This window comes from Oncorhynchus gorbuscha, unplaced genomic scaffold (assembly GCF_021184085.1).
Source record: "Oncorhynchus gorbuscha isolate QuinsamMale2020 ecotype Even-year unplaced genomic scaffold, OgorEven_v1.0 Un_scaffold_675, whole genome shotgun sequence".
NCBI classification, from domain to species: Eukaryota; Metazoa; Chordata; class Actinopteri; order Salmoniformes; family Salmonidae; genus Oncorhynchus; species Oncorhynchus gorbuscha.
Genome location: NW_025745761.1, coordinates 112,501 through 119,224, shown reverse-complemented (window position 1 = coordinate 119,224; position 6,724 = coordinate 112,501). Strand labels below are relative to the sequence as shown.

The window sequence follows — 6,724 nt, the reverse complement described above, 5'->3', positions numbered from 1 at the left end:
GACAGCCTTTCAGCCTTCCCATGAAGCACTTCTGTCTCAGTGATGATGACAGGAGGTGCAGCATGGTGATTCCATGCATCGCTTCATCCACTCTTCTATCACTATCCTTCCTTCCTTCCTTCCTTCCTTGCTTGCTTGCTTCCTTCCTTGCTTGCTTGCTTCCTTCCTTCCTTCCTTCCTTCCTTCCTTCCTTCCTTCCTCACTTCTATCACTATTCTTCCTTCCTTCCTTCCTTCCTCACTTCATCCACAATTCTATCACTATCCTTCCTTCCTTCCTTCCTCACTTCATCCCTCCTTCTATCATCCATCCATCCATCACTCCCTTCCCACATCCCATCTATCTATCCATCTCTGCATCCAACGTTGCATAGCGTGTGTGTCTGGCCTTAGCGAAGCCCACCCTGTCCTGTCCCCGGTCATAGATGCTATAGTAATCAGAGAGGAACACGTCCCCTAGGATCCACAGAGGATCCGTCGAGGAGTGCAGATCCTCCCCCTGGAACCCACTGAAACAGATCTCATGATCACCCATCACCTCCTGAAGAGAGGGAGGGAGGAGAGAGGGGAGGAGGGAGGAGGAGGAGGAGGAGAGAGAGAGGAGGAGAGAGGAGGAGAGAGAGGAGGGAGAGGAGGAGTGAGGAGAGAGAAGAGGAGAGAGAAGGAGGGAGAGGAGGAGGAAGGAGAGAGAAGGAGGGAGAGGAGAGGGAGGGAGCGGAGGAGGGAGCGGAGGAGAGAGAGGAGGAGGGAGGAGAGAGGGGGGGGGGAGGAGGGAGAGGAGGAGGGAGGAGAGAGGAGGAGAGAGAAGGAGGGAGAGGAGGAGCAAGAGGAGGAGGGAGGAGAGGAGAGGAGGAGAGAGAAGGAGGGAGGAGGAGGAGGAAGGGAGGAGGAGAGAGAGAGAGGAGGGAGGAGGAGGGAGAGGGAGGAGGAGGAGAGGAGAGAGAGGAGAGAGAGAGAGGAGGAGGAGAGGAGAGGAGGAGGAGGAGGGAGGAGAGAGAGGAGGAGAGAGAAGGAGGGAGAAGGAGACAGAAGGAGGAAGAAGGAGAGAGAAGTAGAGAGAAGGAGAGAGAAGAAGAGAGGAGTGAGAGAGAAGGAGAGAAGGAGGAAGGAGGGAGAAGGAGAGGAATGGAGAGAAGGAGAGAGAAGTAGAGAGAAGAGGGAGAGAGGAGAGAGAGGGAGAGAGAAGGAGAGAGGAGTGAGAGAGAAGGAGAGAGAAGGAGAGAAGGAGGAAGGAGGGAGAAGGAGAGGAATGGAGAGAAGGAGAGAGAAGTAGAGAGAAGGAGAGGGAGAGAGAAGGAGAGGAGGGAGAGAGGAGAGAGAGAAGGAAGGTAAATGAGGGAGAGAGAAGGAGAGAGGAGGGAGAGAGAAGGAAGGAGAGTAAAGGAGAGAGAAGGAGGTAAAGGGAGAGAGAGAAGGAGAGAGGAGGGAGAGAGAAGGAAGGTAAAGGAGGGAGAGAGAAGGAGAGAGGAGGGAGAGAGAAGGAAGGTAAATGAGGAGAGAGAAGGAAGGTAAGGAGGGAGAGAGAAGAGAGAGGAGGGAGAGAGAAGGAAGGTAAAGGAGGGAGAGAGAAGGAGAGAGAGGGAGAGAGAAGGAAGAGGAGGGAGAGAGAAGGAGAGGAGGGAGAGAGAAGGAAGGTAAAGGAGGGAGAGAGAAGGAAAGGAGAGGAGGAGAGAGAGAAGGAAGGAAAGGAGGGGAGAGAAGGTAAGAGGAGGGAGAGAGAAGGAGGAGAGGAGGGAGAGAGAAGGAGAGAGGAGGGAGAGAGAAGGAAGGTAAAGGAGGGAGAGAGAAGGAGAGAGGAGAGGGAGAGAGGAGGAGAGGAGAGAGGAGGGAGAGAGAAGGAAGGTAAAGGAGGGAGAGAGAAGGAGAGAGGAGGGAGAGAGAAGGAAGGTAAATGAGGGAGAGAGAAGGAGAGAGGAGGGAGAGAGAAGGAGAGAGGAGGGAGAGAGAAGGAAGGTAAAGGAGGGAGAGAGAAGGAGAGAGGAGGGAGAGAGAAGGAGAGAGGAGGGAGAGAGAAGGAGAGAGGAGGGAGAGAGAAGGAAGGTAAAGGAGGGAGAGAGAAGGAGAGAGGAGGGAGAGAGAAGGAAGGAGAGGAGGGAGAGAGAAGGAGAGAGGAGGGAGAGAGAAGGAAGGTAAAGGAGGGAGAGAGAAGGAGAAAGGAGGGAGAGAGAAGGAGAGAGGAGGGAGAGAGAAGGAGAGAGGAGGGAGAGAGAAGGAGAGAGGAGGGAGAGAGAAGGAAGGTAAAGGAGGGAGAGAGAAGGAGAGAGGAGGGAGAGAGAAGGAAGGTAAAGGAGGGAGAGAGAAGGAGAGAGGAGGGAGAGAGAAGGAGAGAGGAGGGAGAGAGAAGGAGAGAGGAGGGAGAGAGAAGGAAGGTAAAGGAGGCAGAGAGAAGGAGAGAGGAGGGAGAGAGAAGGAGAGAGGAGGGAGAGAGAAGGAGAGAGGAGGGAGAGAGAAGGAAGGTAAAGGAGGGAGAGAGTTAGTGTGTCAGAAATATGACCACAATCCAAACAACCACTCATCAAATACCTTATGTTTTTTGACACAGGCCTCTACCGTAGGACACAGAAAAATGTAGATCTATCATTTATACTAAAATGATTATCACACACAAGTTAAAGTAAATACTGTAATAGTATGTATGTCGACATCTGGAAATATCTCACTTGTCATGTTCATTCACTGTCTGTTGGACCAGTACCCACCCTTTTGACGTAGGACTCAGCAGTGAGCACGTATTCCACCCCGTTGAGCGTGATGGTCACCTGGGGCAGGCTGGAGATGCGGGCGCAGTCAATCAGGTACTGCAACACATTTTCCTCATTGAAAAGCATTGAAGAGAATTGGAATTTCAGTGTACTTCCTGAATCGACTGGAATGTAAATGGCATTGAGCCTCGTGCAGCCCCTGTAACTCTACAGAGACGGCCATAGAATGGGCACTCCAATGGAGGTGGGGGTCGCTCCTATCACTAGTAGTACTAGTAGTAGTAGTACTAGTAGTAATAATAGTAGTAGTAGCAGTAGTAGTAGCAGTAGTAGTAGTAGTAGTAGTAGTAGTAGTAGTAGTAGTAATAGTAGTAATAATAGTAGTAGTAGCAGTAGTAGTAGTAGTAGTAGTAGTACTAGTAGTAATAATAGTAGTAGTAGTAGTAGTAGTAGTAGTACTAGTAGTAATAATAGTAGTAGTAGTAGTAGTAGTAGTAGTAGCAGTGGCAGTAGCAGTAACAGCAGTAGTAGCAGTAGTGGTAATAGTAGTAGTTGCAGTAGTAGTAGCTGTAGTGGTAATGGTAGTATTTGCAGTAGTAGTAGCTGTAGTAGTAATAGTAGTAGTAGCAGCAGCAGTAGTAGCAGTAGTAGTAATAGTAGTAGTAGCAGCAGTAGTAGCAGTAGTGGTAATAGTAGTATTTGCAGTAGTAGTAGCTGTAGTAGTAATGGTAGTAGTAGTAGCAGCAGTAGTAGCAATAGTGTTAATAGTAGTATTTGCAGTAGTAGTAGCAATAGTAGTACTAGTGGTAATAGTAGTATTTACAGTAGTAGTAGCTGTAGTAATAGTAGTTGTTACATCTGCTCCTGCCACACCTACTTCTCATCCTGAACCTCCCTCAACCTGGCACCACTCCCCAGTGCTCTCTCCCCCTTATTTTCTTATCCTGTTTTTCCCCTCAGCCAGTCACGCTGCTCTGACTTTCTCTCCTCTGACTCAGTCCCGACTCCCCTCCATTTTCTTATCCTGTTTTTCTGACTCCAGTCCCGTCTGACTCAGGTACCTGTCTCCAGTCCCGTCTGCTCTGACTCAGGTACCTGTCTCCAGTCCCCTGCTCTGCTACCTGTCTCCACTGACTCAGGTACCTGTCTCCAGTCCCGTCTGCTCTGACTCAGGTACCTGTCTCCAGTCCCGTCTGCTCTGACTCAGGTACCTGTCTCCACCTGTCTCCAGTCCCGTCTGCTCTGACTCAGGTACCTGTCTCCAGTCCCGTCTGCTCTGACTCAGGTACCTGTCTCCAGTCCCGTCTGCTCTGACTCAGGTACCTGTCTCCAGTCCCGTCTGCTCTGACTCAGGTACCTGTCTCCAGTCCCGTCTGCTCTGACTCAGGTACCTGTCTCCAGTCCCGTCTGTCTGACTCAGGTACCTGTCTCCAGTCCCGTCTGCTCTGGTACCTGTCTCCAGTCCCTCGTCTTCTCAGTCCTGCTTCCCTGCTCTGACTCCCTGCTCTACTGCTTCAATGTATTCCGCTCCAGACCTGCTTCCACAGATCCTAATCTCCTTGCCCCCCCAGGCTCAACCGTAAGGCTCTCCAGAGGGTAGTGAGGTCTGCACAACGCATCACCGGGGCAAACTACCTGCCCTCTAGGACACCTACACCACCCGATGTCACAGGAAGGCCATAAAGATCATCAAGGACAACAACCACCCGAGCCACTGCCTGTTCACCCCGCTATCATCTGGAAAGCGAGGTCAGTACAGGTGCATCTAAGCTGGGACCGAGAGACTGAAAAACAGCTTCTATCTCAAGGCCATCAGACTGTTAAACAGCCACCACTAACATTGAGTGGCTGCTGCCAACACACTGACTCAACTCCAGCCACTTTAATAATGGGAATTGATGGAAATTGATGTAAAATATATCACTAGCCACTTTAAACAATGCTACTTAATATAATGTTTACATACCCTACATTATTCATCTCATATGTATATACTGTACTCTATATCATCTACTGCATCTTTATGTAATACATGTATCACTAGCTACTTTTATGCCACTTGTATGTTTACATACCCTACATTACTCATCTCAGATGTATATACTGTACTCTATACCATCTACTGCATCTTGACTATGCCGCTCTGTACCATCACTCATTCATATATCTTTATGTACATATTCTTCATCCCTTTACACTTGTGTGTATAAGGTAGTAGTTTTGGAATTGTTATTACTCGTTGGTTATTACTGCATTGTCAGAACTAGAAGCACAAGCATTTCGCTACACTCGCATTAACATCTGCTAACCATGTGTATGTGACAAATAAAATGGATTTAATTAGTATATAACGTTATAATATCACCTCTCCAATGGAGGTGGGGGTAGCTCCTATCAGCTGTTGTAGAGCGAGGATGTCACGGTTGGGGCCGATGATGAGAGACGTGCCTGTATCAATGATGGCCTGACAGCCGCGGGGACAGAAAGTCAAGGCTCCCTGGACCTGTATACTGGAGTGGAAGACGTGCAGGAAAACATGTGTTCAGAACTACAGGGAGATGACCTTTTTACAAGAATTCAACCTCTAATTTGGCTGCCATTTTGGTTTACTAGGATACAGCAACAAGATGAGACGAAAGGGACTTTTCTGACCAGCATTCCATTGACTTCCTAACTAGCCAAAACCTGCCCTAACCAAACCCTTAAACCTGACCCTAACCTTAACCTAACCCTAACCCTAACCTTAACCTGACCCTAACCTTTAAACCTGACCCTAACCTAACCCTAACCCTAACCCTAACCTTAACCCTAACCCTAACCTTAACCAAACCCTTAAACCTGACCCTAACCTTAACCTAACCTAACCCTAACCTGAACCTAACCCTTAACCCTGACCCTAACCTTAACCAAACCCTTAACCCTGACCTTAACTTAACCCTGACCCTAACCTTTAACCCTGACCCTAACCTTAACCTAACCCTTAACCCTGACCTTAACTTAACCCTGAACCTAACCTTAACCAAACCCTTAACCCTGACCCTAACCTTAACCTAACCCTGACCCTAACCTTCTTTTAACCAATTCTGAAATGTAATATTGGTTTGTACCCACGTCCCCTGAGTTTTCCCCCACAGCATCACAATTGAAATCGGGGACAATTGCACCATTTCCCCACTAGATGACCTGACAGCACAATATTATCCTTTTTCTCAGTCATATCAAGTGATCAAACAGCTGCCTCACTCTTGTGGGCAGCCCTACTACTAACTGTGGATATGTCCCCTGGTTTGACAGAGGGACAATATGTGAGTTATCCTGGTTCTGACCCAGTTTGACAGAGGGACAACATGATATGAGTTATCCTGGTTCTGACCCAGTTTGACAGAGGGACAACATGATATGAGTTATCTTGGTTCTGACCCAGTTTGACCGAGGGACAACATGATATGAGTTATCCTGGTTCTGACCCAGTTTGACAGAGGGACAACATGATATGAGTTATCTTGGTTCTGACCCAGTTTGACAGAGGGACAACATGATATGAGTTATCCTGGTTCTGACCCAGTTTGACAGAGGGACATCATGATATGAGTTATCTTGGTTCTGACCCAGTTTGACAGAGGGACAACATGATATGAGTTATCTTGGTTCTGACCCAGTTTGACAGAGGGACATCATGATATGAGTTATCTTGGTTCTGACCCAGTTTGACAGAGGGACAACATGATATGAGTTATCTTGGTTCTGACCCAGTTTGACCGAGGGACAACATGATGAGTTATCCTGGTTCTGACCGAGGGACAACATGATATGAGTTATTCTAGTTCTGACCCAGTTTGACAGCGGGACAACATGATATGAGTTATCCTAGTTCTGACCGAGGGACAACATGATATGAGTTATTCTAGTTCTGACCCAGTTTGACAGCGGGACAACATGATATGAGTTATTCTAGTTCTGACCCAGTTTGACCTGCCAGTAGCTCTTCAGGTAACAGGGTTCAGCTGATGGGTCCACTGAGTT

The 6,724-nt window shown here is 48.3% G+C and overlaps 1 pseudogene; it reads right to left on the bottom strand.

Annotated features, from left to right (window-relative positions):
- Window positions 1–238: 238 nt before the first annotated feature.
- Window positions 239–6,724, bottom strand: part of LOC124019762 — a 13,640-nt pseudogene continuing 7,154 nt past the window's right edge.